The sequence below is a fragment of the Acinonyx jubatus genome, chromosome A1 (genome assembly GCF_027475565.1).
Source record: "Acinonyx jubatus isolate Ajub_Pintada_27869175 chromosome A1, VMU_Ajub_asm_v1.0, whole genome shotgun sequence".
Classification (NCBI taxonomy): Eukaryota; Metazoa; Chordata; class Mammalia; order Carnivora; family Felidae; genus Acinonyx; species Acinonyx jubatus.
This window is the reverse complement of record NC_069380.1, coordinates 18290562-18303658: the sequence shown is the minus strand read 5'-3', so window position 1 is coordinate 18303658 and position 13097 is coordinate 18290562. Positions and strand designations below refer to the sequence as shown.

Here is a 13097-nt window from a genome sequence, read left to right as displayed (position 1 = left end):
GAACCCATTGCAGGGGAGGCGTGGGAAGCTCAGGGTCCTGGAATCTGAACTGAATGGGGGACTCCAAGCCAAGGAACTGTGACTTAAATGTAAAACCTCACTAAGCCCGGGGCCGATGTGACTGGAGAATAAAGACTCTGCTTAAATCCTCCCACAGACTAAAGTACAGACTGGGACATGACCAACACTAGGCCAAGGTTTGTGGGGTAAAGGAATTATGTCGACTCTTCCGGTGTCCGGAGGGGAGTGAGCATTACAGAGTCCTGGTGCTAGTCAAGATGTGACTCCTCCCCACCGCCACCAAATTCAAGATACAGTCCCTGGAACTTATTTAACAGAAACTTCTGAGATTATGGGTTTGTTTTCTAGGGATCTAAAACCCTACCCTAAAAGAGAATGGCAGGAGTAACTTCTGACTAACCAAAGACACCAGTTTCCTTGTAACTAGTTACCAGTTAGCCAATGTTTTAGTGATGGGTGTTAACGTTAGCCAAATCCTTGCTGTGTCCTAAGCACAACTGCATATTTTATATGCATTCATTTATCCCTATGGTCCAGATAAGAAGGCTAAGTAAGGGGTTATGCCACATGCCCAAGTTTAGTGGCAGAGTGAGGATTTGAACTGGGTTCCTCCCCAATCCTGAACCTGTTCACCCGCGTTCCCAGACTCTGTGTTGTGGAGCATGGCCAACGGCACTGAAGGATTTCTCAGAAGGGTGCATTTTCTTCCTTGTTTTCCACATAAAAGACCCTCCTGCTCTGCTGACATATGAACCGTTCTTCTCTGCTTTTGCTGAGAAATAACGGGTGCTCCTCTTGAAGTGTCTGACTCTCGAAGGACTAGCAATTACTTTATAAGCCAGAGCAGCTGTAAGCAAGCCACAACTGGAAGAGCTGTCCTTACCACCAAAACAATCTGAGAGTGAGCAACGTGTCCAGTTCTCACCCCAAAGCCCGGCCGATTGTTAATCAAAAAAGTGGAGCTTAAGTGAATGAATTATGAACGGCCTTAACGTGCATTTGCATCTTTGATATTGTTCTATCCCCAAATAAATGCTGGGTTCGCTACTGGCTTGCCCCTTGCTGGTTGGATGAATTTACATCACATAGTTTCTTTGATTCTTTGTATGCGTGATACTCATAAAATAGAGTTTTGAGAAGATTTTTAGCCCATAAAGGACTTTTTTTGTTATCCATCCTTTCTCCAACCTTCCTTGCAGAGTCTAAAGCATTTTTCCAGGAGAATAAATTGCATGTATGTGAGATTACTTTGATTTTTGTTTTTTTAATGAATTAGAGACCTTCATAACAGCCCACACGAGCTTGGCTGAACATGAGAATAATGTGATAAAAGCATAGCAGTGCTTTCATTTGTCCGCTAGCATTTTGGATAGGTGTATGATTTCTATTACACGTTTTAAAATTTCGATTATGCTAGCCTAGAAGTCTCTGAAGTTCCACGTAGGTAACTGTGGTATTAAATCACCACAAAAACCCACGTTGCTTTTAAAATTCAAGGAAATCTGTGTCTTCCTGTAAATTTGGTTTCTCCCATTTTGTCAGGGAAGAAACAGAGGTCCTTGGCATCTCCGTGGTTCATGCCACAGGGGTTTATGGTGAGCACATTGCAGAACTGCAAGTTCCCACACACCACAGTTTCCGGGCTTAAATAGGTGCACAGAACGTATTTTGAAATGAAGAAAACGGTGACGAGTGATGAGAACGTTAGTAAATCAGTCACTGCAAAATGTCCATCCTTAAGAGATCGAGTAATACTTTCAGGGCGCTTGTGTGGCTCAGTCGGTTGAGCGTCCAACTTCGGCTCAGGTCATGATCTCACAGTTCGTGGGTTGGAGCCCCACGTCCGGCTCTGTGCTGACAGCTCAGAGCCTGGAGCCTGTTTCGGATTCTCTGTCCCCCCACCCCCGCCTCTGCCCCTCCCCTGCTTGTGCTCTCTCTCCCAAAAAGAAACATTAAAAAAGAAGAAGAAGAAGAAGAAGAGATCGAGTAACATTTTCAAAGTTACGAAGCAATTGTGCAATGTGTAGCCACCACACTTGACGGTCCCATCAGCATGCAGATTTCAGTGCTACCGCTGCCTTTCTTTCTATCTGAGTACCTTTACAGGTGCCCTAGGGGACCTATGCTTTTCTCCCCTTGTCATTGTCTCCCAACCCAGCAGCCAGATGTGAGTTCTACTCTCAGATCTAGCTGTGTGACCATCTTACAGAATTGTCAGGCTCAACAAAGCAATGTGTGTGAAAGCATTTATTTGCACTCCAGAAATGTGAGGGGCTGCAGTTAGACCCAGCAGTTTTTCAGAAGTTCAAATAGCTATGGCATCAAAAATTAATGAATAAATGATTGACCAGGAAAAATATTTGAGGTAGCATTTTACTTTCCTAAAGTGATCATATCAGTTTTCTCCATCTTCTCCACACGGTAACAAGATTGGCCATGTGGGAAGGTGGTACAGGCATAATTTCCTCTTTTTTTTTTTTTTAACAGCTTTTAAGAGGTAAGAAAACATTTATTGGAACATATGCATCTGGTGTCAATTTGCCCCACACATTTTATGATAAAAACTTTCATATGGAAACATTGAAAGAATTTACCGAGAATACCCATAAACCTACCACCTAGACCCCACCATTCACGTTTTACCGTACTTGCTTTGTTGAGAATCTCCCTATCTCGTCATCTTAGCATCCATTCATTAACTTGTCATATTTTTAAAATACATTTCAAGGTAACTTACAGACATCGGTAAACTTTCCCCTAACTGGCACACATATGAGTAACTAGAGCTTAGAGTATTTTTTTCCTCTCAATGTCATCTAATTTAACGTCCTAAAAATCACGGCACAGCATGATATTTTTTGGTCTGCTTCTTTGCTCCTGAAGCAAGGAGACCCTCATTTCAAGCCCACTCTAATGCAGAAGCGGACATGTGAAACATACTTGCAGGGCTTCTCTGGGTGAAGCGGGACGGGGGCCAGGAGCACAGGTCCCCGAGCCCCTCATGGGATGCCTCAGGTGCCCTGGATTACTGCACTTGGGTGGGTTCTCTAGCGGCACGAGCCTCGGTTGGATCATCTGTGGAACAGGGCTTTGCAAATAGCTGTTCCCTCAGGTTCTTTCCAGGCTGCTCTGCACTCTCATTCAGTGATACTAAAGCATTGACTGAAAGCCGTGCGGACCTCCCCCTTCACAAATCTTCAGCAGAAAGCTTTCTCTTGTTTTAATTAGCTCGATGCAAGAAGCTTCCTTTAAGACTGTGGGTCTGAAGGCCTGAATTAACTTCCCACACTTGGAATGGAGAAAACCGAAAAAACAAGAACCTCGTCTAGGTGGACGGCCGATTGCAGTAGCCTGAACACTCGGGTGGGCGTGTCGACTGGGTGTGCATGACCACGGTGTCCATCTCCGAGGGCCTCTGCCAGGTCACAGCGGAGAGCACCCTCAGTCCTGCTGTGAGTGAAGCCCGCCTGGGAGACTTAATCTTCTCCTTGTGCCTTAAGACACAGTACTCGTGTGTGTGGCAGAGGGCAGACCCTTCACTAGTTGGGCAGCAGCCTGGGCATGCGGGTGAGTCTTGGGAATGTGGGTGGGAGTTGAGACTGGAACCAGATGGGCATCGCATGAGCTGGACAACTAGGAGAGTCCAGGCCTGTGCCCCGAGAAGCCTGGGACACCCAGAGGTCATTCATGCTAGGTAGAAAACACTGTGCTGTAAGCTGCGAGGATAGGACTGTGTCTGAGTCAACTTTATGCCTGGGGCCTAGAAAGGTGAATGGCAAGTAGACAGATGGGCCAATAAATGTTTATGAAAGAAGGGAGTGAGGAGGGGAGGGAGGAAAGAAAGAAGGTAGGATGGGCTGGTTTCCCTGAATTGTAGCAAGGGCAGGGCCACCATCCACAATACTGCTCACTGATTGTCATCGACAACTTAAATCGAGCTCTCCGCTAATGACCACTGTTTGAAATGTGTTTTGACCATGGGGTGCCTGGGTGGCTCAGTCGGTTAAGTGTCCGACTTAGGCTCAGGTCATGATCTTGTGGTTCATGGGTTCGAGCCCCGCATCAGGCTCTGTGCTGACAGCTCAGAGACTGGAGCCTACTTCGTGGATTCTGTCTCCCTCTTTCTCTGCTCCTCTCCTGCTCATAACTCTGTCTCTCTCTCTCTCTCTCTCTCTCAAAAATAAATAAAACATTAAAAAAAATAAATGCGTTTTGACCATGATTCACAGTAAAAAAACAACAAAACAAAAAAACCCCCAAAAAACTCTTTAAATGGTGACCCAGTATGCACACACGCATATACACACACAGAAGCACGTGCATGCACACGCGCGTACACACACACACACACAAGTCTTAAAAATGGGATGGGTACCGATAATTTTCATTCCATTCTACCAATCCCTTTCCATTCCCCAAACACTGGCTTGTAACCCACAGACTGAAAAACTCTAGAGCCAATCCCTTTGATCTCTTCTGGGACATTATTCTTGCAAAGATCACTTTCCTTTCCAGGATCTATAATCTCTCTCTCCTACATGAGAGAGATTAATCATCTCTTCCTACAAACATATCAGGTTTATTCTGTTTTGTAAAAAAGCAAAGACAATTCTTCACTTGACTTTGCTTCCTTTCTAGTGACAGCTCTTCAGGACACCTTCTTTTTTTAGGATGAGCTTTTTAAGTAAGGGATCTATACCTGCTGTTCTTTTCCATCCAGGCTTTCCTTCCCTAACCCCCAGCAATGGGTTCTCTTCCACCATCTTCTCTCAAAGGATCCCAATGCCCTTTGGCTGTGCAGGTCCAATGCTGTTTTCTTCTCCCTCCTCCTCCTTTTTCTCCTTTTCCTCTTTTTAATTCCTACTCTTCTTGATTGGGATACTTTTGAACCCTATTCTCTTAACAAGGGTCTCCTCTCTTGATATATTGTTCATGCATTCATTTATTTACTTGATTAGTTATTCAGCATTGGCTCAAGGGACATATCAGCGAGTAAAATATGGACCTGGGTGCTAAAGGGAAAACAAAGATTAATTAGATGCATCATCCCTGCCCTCCAGCCCAATGACATATAGGATAGGACTTGGATTAACACAGTTAAATGCCTATTGCTAGAGGTTGGAGAGCCATTGGATGGTGAAATGTGGATATGAAATCAACCTTTGGAGCTGGATAGATCTGGATTCAGTTTTTGGCTATCCGATTTAGAGCAAATTATCTTACCTCTCGAGATGTCCACTTCCTCTTTTGTCAATGGTGACTGATATTCATGGTGCCTCCCCACAGAAGTGTTGTGAGGCTATGTTATCTCATTGAATTCTCACGTGCTCCTCTGAGGTAGGTACTGTCATGAATCCCATTGTACAGAGGAGGACACTGAGGCTCTGAGGGGCCGTACTGTCCCTAAGTGGAGGCCTGAGATATGACTCAGGCACGCTGACTCAAGAATTTGTGATCATGGGGTGCCTGAGTGGCTCAGTCGGTTAAGTGTCCGACTTTGGCTCAGGTCACGATCTTGCAGTTCATGGTTCAAGCCCCGTGTCGGACTCTGTGCTGACAGCTTAGAGCCTGGGGCCTGCTTCAGATTCTGTGTCTCCCTCTCTCTCTATCCCTTCCCCGCTCACACACTCTCTCTCTCACTCTCTCTCAAAAATAAATAAACATTAAAAAAAATTTTTTTAAAAAGAATTTGTGATTGCAAACACAAAGGCACTTTGTCTCTGTGTGTCCCAGAGGCCAGGGTCTAGTCTTTAGTGATGCACGACTAGAAAATAGTTTTATCGGTACTTGCAAAGGTGCCGATTGATAAGCCAGAAGAGTGCTTCATTCATTTACTCTTCAAGAGAGGAGACTGTGCAGATGCACAGGATTCATTCTCCTGTGCAAATCGTGTGGACATCAAAAGATAATAATGGGGGGCACCTGGGTGGCTCGGTTGAGTGTCCGACTCTTGATTTCAGCTCAGGTCGTTGGATTGAGCCCCACATCAGGCTCTGCACTGAGCATGGAGCCTACTTAGGATTCTCTCCCTCAGCCCCTCCCCCTCTCGCTCTCTCTCCCTAAAAATAAAAAAATAATTAAAAAAATAATAATAATGGTAACTACCATCAACTAGGCATGTGCTATTTGCCAGGCAATATACAACTAGGCTCATTGTACCTCACAGCACCCTGAAGTCAATGTTATTAGCCCAGTTTCACAGAGGGGAAGACCAAGACATGGTCAAAACTCAATATAATTTAGCAGCTACTGCTATAGCAGCTGTGACAGCAGCTAAAACACCTGCCCTCATGAGATCTAGACCAGAGTGGACAGGACTAGAACAAAGAATAATAAACAAATAAGAGAGCAGAGATTTAAAGGAAGATGGAGACAGAGTCATCCAGGTATGTGGGGGAAGGGGGAGCCAGGAAAGGAGAATGGCATGAGCAAAGGCCCTGCGGCTGGAAAGTACTTGCCATGTTTAGAGCGCAGAGTGAAGGTGGTGGACTGTCCAGCTGGAGGAGCACAAGGGCACAGTGGGAGGACCCGAGGGCAGGGCCGGGACTAGACTAGCGTAATTGTTCATAATAGCTGTAGCAGCAGTAGATGAGATGTAAGAATTTTCCTGGTAGTTCCTGCTGGTAAATACCAGAGACTGGAAATGAACCCAGGTCTCATTTCAGAGATAATATTTTTCATTATTGAATCTCACAAATTTGGGGGTCAGAACAGCTTCAGGCAAAGGGGACTGAGTGTCCCCACAGAGTATTTCATGTCATCTGAATTGCTCCTATTCCAGGGAACTATGCCCAGGAAAGAGCAACCTTTGTCATCGGGGACGTCACAATCAATTCTTTGTATGGCTACGGGTAAAGATGGACGACATGGTCCTGACTGATTGCTTTTTCGGTCAACACCCCCCCCAAAGTTCCACTGTCTGCATTCAGTCAGGTCACGCTCTAATTGAGTGGGTTAGAGCTTTATTTATAATGGTTGAGTCTAGATCTTTCCTTTTGTGAAACATCTAGTACTGGTTCCCTTGCGGAGAGTCAGCTCTCCTTGTATCTAGATCTTTTTTACCATCTCCGGGAATGAGCTACTTCTTCAGAGGACTCAGGTAATATGCTACATGTGCGGCCTTCGAGGAGTTCTGTTGCCAAAAGAATAATTTTCCGCCCCAGGCCCCTGTTTCTGGGGCAGAGAGGTATTTGAAGAACACTTCCATGTGATGAGAGACCCTGTGCTAGGGAAGGGCAAGGGCTTCATAACGAATTTTGAGGAATTTGGGCTTTCGTGGTGAGCAGGCAAATGGAAAGGAGAAGTGTAAGATAACATTGAACCTGGAGCTTAGGTAACTGGGCAAAGGGTAAAATGGCAGAAACTGAGAAGTGAGGAAGAGAAAGAAAAGGTCTCAAGATATTCTGGGGAGGTGGGTTGGGCAGGCTGGGCATAAGAGTACATATGGAGAAGATGCATTCTATTTCAGAAAGGGTGGATTTGTCGTGTGGCTGTGATAAGTCAACGAATTTCACTTGAAGTATTGTTCTGCCTTTTTATTGCCATTAGAGTAAGCAACTTTAATTTACACAGTTAAAAATATTTGGCTTAGTAAATTCATATGTGTATATTCATATCCCTATGAATTTAGACCAAGGAATTAGGGCTTTATACATTCATGAACAAATATATAAACATTTACCAAAACTCCTTTGAAAGATCAAACAGGATTTACAAATATGAGAGGAGAAAATTAAGAAGCGCTGAAAATGAAAAACTTCAGGTAACTACAGTAATTAAATTAAAAACACATTGAAAATGCAAAAACATAACGAATGCATTTGAAAACTATTTACAGAATATCAAAACAAAACATTCAATTTAGCAATCTGCCTACATATTAGTATAGGTATGTTTGTATATGGGACTTTCAATGCATTGAAAACAGTTTACTCTGCAAGAAGTCAGTAATTCAATAGGGCTCGTGGCTATAGAAGGCAACTTTGATAGGCTTAACAGAAGTCATGAACTAGTTGGATATAAAATCAAGTCAAGAAGTGAAATCAGAATGGAAAGCCGTTGTCTAGTCGTCTCAGTTTGTGCTTCAGCCACCGTAATACGCCACGACCTACACAACTAACAACAGACACAGAGCAAACCTGACCACCATTTCTAGAGCAGTATTTGAATCATAAGGTTCTGAAAACTCCTGGGTGTTTGGATGTGTGAGGAGTGACATGTGTGGGCAGAGGGTAGTGCCGGGGCAATTGTGAGGATAGGGAGATAAAAAAAGAGGATTGAGGGATGGGGAGAGGGAAAATACAGGAGCCAAGAATTTTCCAGGTTCATCAGGAGGGGCCTTCAGCGGTGTTGAAGAGGGGAGAGACTAGCAGAGGATAAGGTATGAGAACTCACGGTCTGGTGTGGCCATCGGGTGGCTGTGGGGACAGCAGTTCAGAGCTCAGGAGGTCAGTGAGGACAAAGGAAGTCGGGGTAGGTGAGCCGAAGGTGAGGAGGAGGGCTCCTAAGAAAAGTTGATGGTGGTGGAGAAAGGGAGGGAGAGGGAGAGAGAGAAGCAGGGAGAGAGGGAAAGAGGAGGAAAAGAGGGGAGAGAAGAGGGGGAGAGAGAGGGAGACTGAGAAAAAAGAGAGGGGGAGAAAAAGAGGGGAAGAGAGAGAGAAGGGGAGAGGGAGAGATGGGGAGAGAGAAGGAGGAGAGAGGGGGAGGGAGAAAGAGAGAGACAGAGAGAGAGAGGAATCCCTCATGTGGGATCTTGTCATAGAGTTTTTCTTAAGAGTTTTGGGAAGGCTGATGTTAATGTTTGGTGACACAAAATAATGTGTGTGCCAGAGACCGACCAGTTTTTGGTATCTGAGCACCTTGAGTCCAGGGATGTGAGGCAAGAGTGGAGGAGAAAGGGGCAAAGGCAACATGTCCCAAAGTATGTTCTGCAAACACCTGTCGCAGGATGTTACTAGATCTTTCCCCCATCTCTCACAAAATGATTTTATTTCTCCCTGTCCCAAAGGAGGGGACTGTCAGCATCCCCTTCCTGCTCAACCAGCAGGCCTGCGGCTAGTTGCTTCATGTTTCCACCCCGTTCTCATTCACTGAGGTGCTTATTTTGTTTTTACGCTGGGCTAGGCCTTCTTTATTTTCCCAACTTATACTTCATTTCTCATTGCTGTGTATGCATGTGCTATAGGGGATGAGTCAGCGATTGAACCAACTGTGCCATTTAGACCAGGAATCCTAGGCAGGATTTGTTACCGCAGGACATGCCTTAGAGTGTCACGTCCTAGGAGATCTCCAACCAGAATAGCCCTTGCACCGTTTCCCAAATTTATGGGACCACAGACCTGTTTCTTCACGGTCTCCTATTCTGTGAGTCGCACTTCGGAGAGCTCCTAGACGAGATGGTGGAAATGGCCAATGACAGGCAGATCCTGTAGAAAAGTTGTAGAAAGTGTCTGAACTCTTGGAGGCCAAGCAGCTGCTCCCGGGAGCTTCTTGTGGCTGGGCATGCAAGGAATAATGGTGCTTCTGGAAACAGGCGTGCCAGGAGGCTGTGCAGCAGGTCTGTGTGCCTCCTTATCCGGGAACATAACAGGAAAGCACTTTATTTTCTTTAGGACCTTGGAGCCCAGATTGCCCAAGGAAGGACACCAGCCTAAGAGGACCTGTGTGTGAAGCCAATTCTAATGGCATGAAGTGCCTGTCATCTGTCCACCTGCCAAGGGGACTCTGGGCTCTGCTTGCTATAGCAAAGGAGCTCAAACTCCCTTAAGCTCTGAGTGAGGATGCCATGTTCTCCAAATGTGTCTAGTTCTCCAGATGTTTTACTGTGCGGCCACAGTATATGGCGCTCTTCCATGGCCATGATCTAGAGAACGTTGCTGTCTTCCTTGGATAGTGGTGGAGGAGGAGATACTTGTGTGGCTCTTCACCAACCTATCTGTGTCACAAATACTTGTTGGGTTTCTGCTGTGTGTTTGATCACTCAATAACCAGGCAGGAGATCAGTTGATACAAAGATGAAATGAAAAAAGCAGTCCCAGGTCTCACAGAGTTTGGAGTCTAGCAGAGGAGACAGACACACAGTGAAAATGCAGTGTGGTGGGACCCCCAATACAGGAAGTTCAGGGAGATGTGAGGCCCGTGGAGGGGCACCCAGCTCAGAGGGCCATCCAGGATGGACTCAGGGGCTAGAGTGCTGTTCAGCCTGAGGGCCAACAGACGGATTAACTAGGTAAGGGGGAGCATTTATGAATTCCAGACACGGAAAGTAGGAGTTTGGAAGGTCTTCCAACTAATCTGTTGGAGGATGTGAAACCATTCCACAGGGCTGGAGTGTGGAGTTCTGGGTGAGGACTTCTGGGGTGGGGATGGGGGAGTGAGAGACAAAGCATGAAGCAGGCACCCAGATCCTGTTGGGTCAGAGGTCCTCAAGTCTGCCTGCATGGCTACGTCACTGAAGCCCGGGCCTCTCTCCCAGCCTCTGAGACTTCTCCGGTTCTCTTTCTACACTGATCACCTGTCCTTTGTTCTTCTCTCTGGCTCTCCTTCCCTTCCCCACCTTTCAAATCTCTCCTTCAGAGAACTGACGCATCGCGTCGGGAGGGGAGTTTTAGGCCACGCCGGGAGTGACCAGTACCTAGAAATATGACCTGCCCGCTGGAGTGGTTGGTGTGGGAGGAGAGCTAGCCCACGTGGGGACACTGTCCTGGGAAATGACGGTCATGGGAGTCCATCGGAGCCCTTTGGGGCCAGGGGCCCGTCAGGAGTGGCCGTAAGCAGGGCGGAGGTCAAAAAGAGGACAGGTGAAAACCCGACAGCAGGGAGGCTTGGAGCGGGGCAACAGGAGGAAACGCAGCCAGGTAGCTATCAGCCATGAGCAGTAGGGCGGCCCGCAGGACCACGGCTCACGGAGGGACCTTCTCGCCAGACCTGGGGTCTAGGAGCAGGCATCACACATGTGACTCGCAGTAAGGGAAGAGCATAGCAGCAAGTGTGATTTGATGTTGAGTCACCCGAACTCTGGAACTTAGGCCGCTCTCCGCATATCCTGGCTCCACAAAGCCAGGGAGCCAGACCCAGGCCGAGGCTGCAGGTGGAGGTCAGGGGGCCCCCCTCTCTGGGGAGAGGAGGAATCTTGGCCAGGGAGGCAGGCAGGGCGATACTGTCTCTGCTCTCAACTCTGGCGTCTTGGTGGATGCCGCCCACCTTGACCTCTTGCCCGTCTTCTCTGTGCCTGGCTGACCCTCCCCCTTCCATCAGTTCTCAGCCTAAATGTCACTTCCTCATGGAAGCCCTTCCCAGCTCCTTCACCAGGCCAGGAACCTTGTTTGGGGGCTCCCCCCCAGCCCCCAGTTGTCTGTAGAGGGATTTGAGCGATTACTTATTCCCCGCCCCTGCCCCAGGCAGGGAGCTCGGAGCAGGCAGGGCTCTTTGCTCACCGTGGCACCCGGGAGCATCAGCAGAGGAGCTGAAAGAATGAGTCAATGAATATTCGCATAGGCCCACAGGACTTCTCTTAGATTCCCGTGACTGCCGTTTCCACAGGCATAAAAACAGTTGTTTAACTGCCCACTTTTCTCATTCCGTGTATGCATGTTTTATCTAGACTCTGATCGCCATCAAAATAAGAAGATTGAGAATATGAGGCAAACGACAATGGTCCCTCCTCTGGGGGTTCGCTTTCTGCGGTTTTGGGTACCTGCAGCCAAGCCCAGTCGGGAAGCAGGTGATCGATCCTACTCCTGACAAGTTGGCGGATGATCCATAGCGCCTAACGCCACGTCTCAGCGCCTTCCGTTGTCCACCTGCCTCCGTCTCATTGTCTCATCGCGTAGGCATTTAATCATCTCACATCACTGCAAGAAGGGTGAGTAGAGTACAATAAGATGTTCTGAAAGAGAGACCACATTCACATAACTTTTATTGAAGTCTATTGTTGTAATTGTTCCATTTTATTATCGGCTGTTACTGTTAATCTCTCCCCCTGCGCCTAATTTACAAATTGAACCTTTTTCACGGGTATGTACGCACAGGAAAGGACATAGGACAGGTAGGGTTCGGCACGACCTGCAGTTTCAGGCATCCCCTCAGGGGCTTGGCACGCGTCCCTCAGATAAGAGGGGACAGGGACGCCTGCGTGCGTGGATACTTCCCCCACCGACCTGAGCTCCCCATTGCCCCGCTCCCCATTGCCCCTGGGCAAGGTCGTATTGCAGACGTTAAATGAGCTTTGCAAATCTTCAGCTGAGGGAGCCAGGAAGAAAGGGGGCGTCGGCTCCGCTTGGTGCAAAGCCCCCCTTCGTCACACGCGTGCCGCATGTCGCCTGCAATCCTGACAGCCACGCGGTGCTCAGGTGGAGGTGACGCGAACGACCCAGGTGACCCGTGCGATTACATTTGTGAAAAGTAAGCTCCTCCACGAGGCAGCAAAGCGCGTCAAAATGAACGCCGCATTCAGGCCAGCGCACGGAGCAGTCGATATTGCTGTGAAAGCTCTTTGTTTCTCTCTGGCATGCGGGTGCGCAGGCTTTGATGTTAGAATTTTGGCTCATTAATAACTAATTTACATTTCCCAGACAGCAAATTGTGATCTGACACAAATTTATAAAAGAACTCCAAATGGTGAAACTCTCTTATACAATGAGTCCTTTGTGGGGTTTTTTTCCCCCTTCCTAAACTTAAGGAGTTTGTGATTAAAATTTTAATGCAATCATTGAAATCTCATGGGCTACTTAAAAATAAAACACCATGTTATTTCCTTCCTCTCAGAGATCATGACAACTGGCTGCTCCTCTGTGGGTGTTTTCCAATTGCTTTTTCATCTGCTCTGAGCCGCGGATAAAGTACGATGTCCTCGGTGAACCAGGGGAAAGGCATGGCCAGGCGGTTGGTCGTAGCAGAAGGCAGTGGTGCTGTGCTCTTCGGCCTCCTGATGCTTCCTTGCAGGTTGCGGGGTTGGCATATTTGTATTGCATTGTCTGGCTGTCTCTAGGAGCTCCCAGGGCTGATTCTCTCCAGGTGCCTCGAAGCCTGAATAGGTCATTTTGGAAACAAAGATGGCCTGATCAGGGCCATCGAGA

At 47.3% G+C, this 13097-nt stretch overlaps 1 long non-coding RNA gene across 6 annotated transcripts in view; it reads left to right on the top strand.

Annotated features, from left to right (window-relative positions):
* LOC113600950 (uncharacterized) overlaps window positions 1-13097 on the top strand; it is a 410951-nt gene that overhangs the window by 187075 nt on the left and 210779 nt on the right. For all 6 annotated transcript variants that reach the window (XR_008295213.1, XR_003422065.2, XR_008295212.1 and 3 more), the window contains one exon: window positions 11624-11884. This is a non-coding gene — a long non-coding RNA (uncharacterized LOC113600950). The remainder of the gene's footprint in view (window positions 1-11623; window positions 11885-13097) is intronic.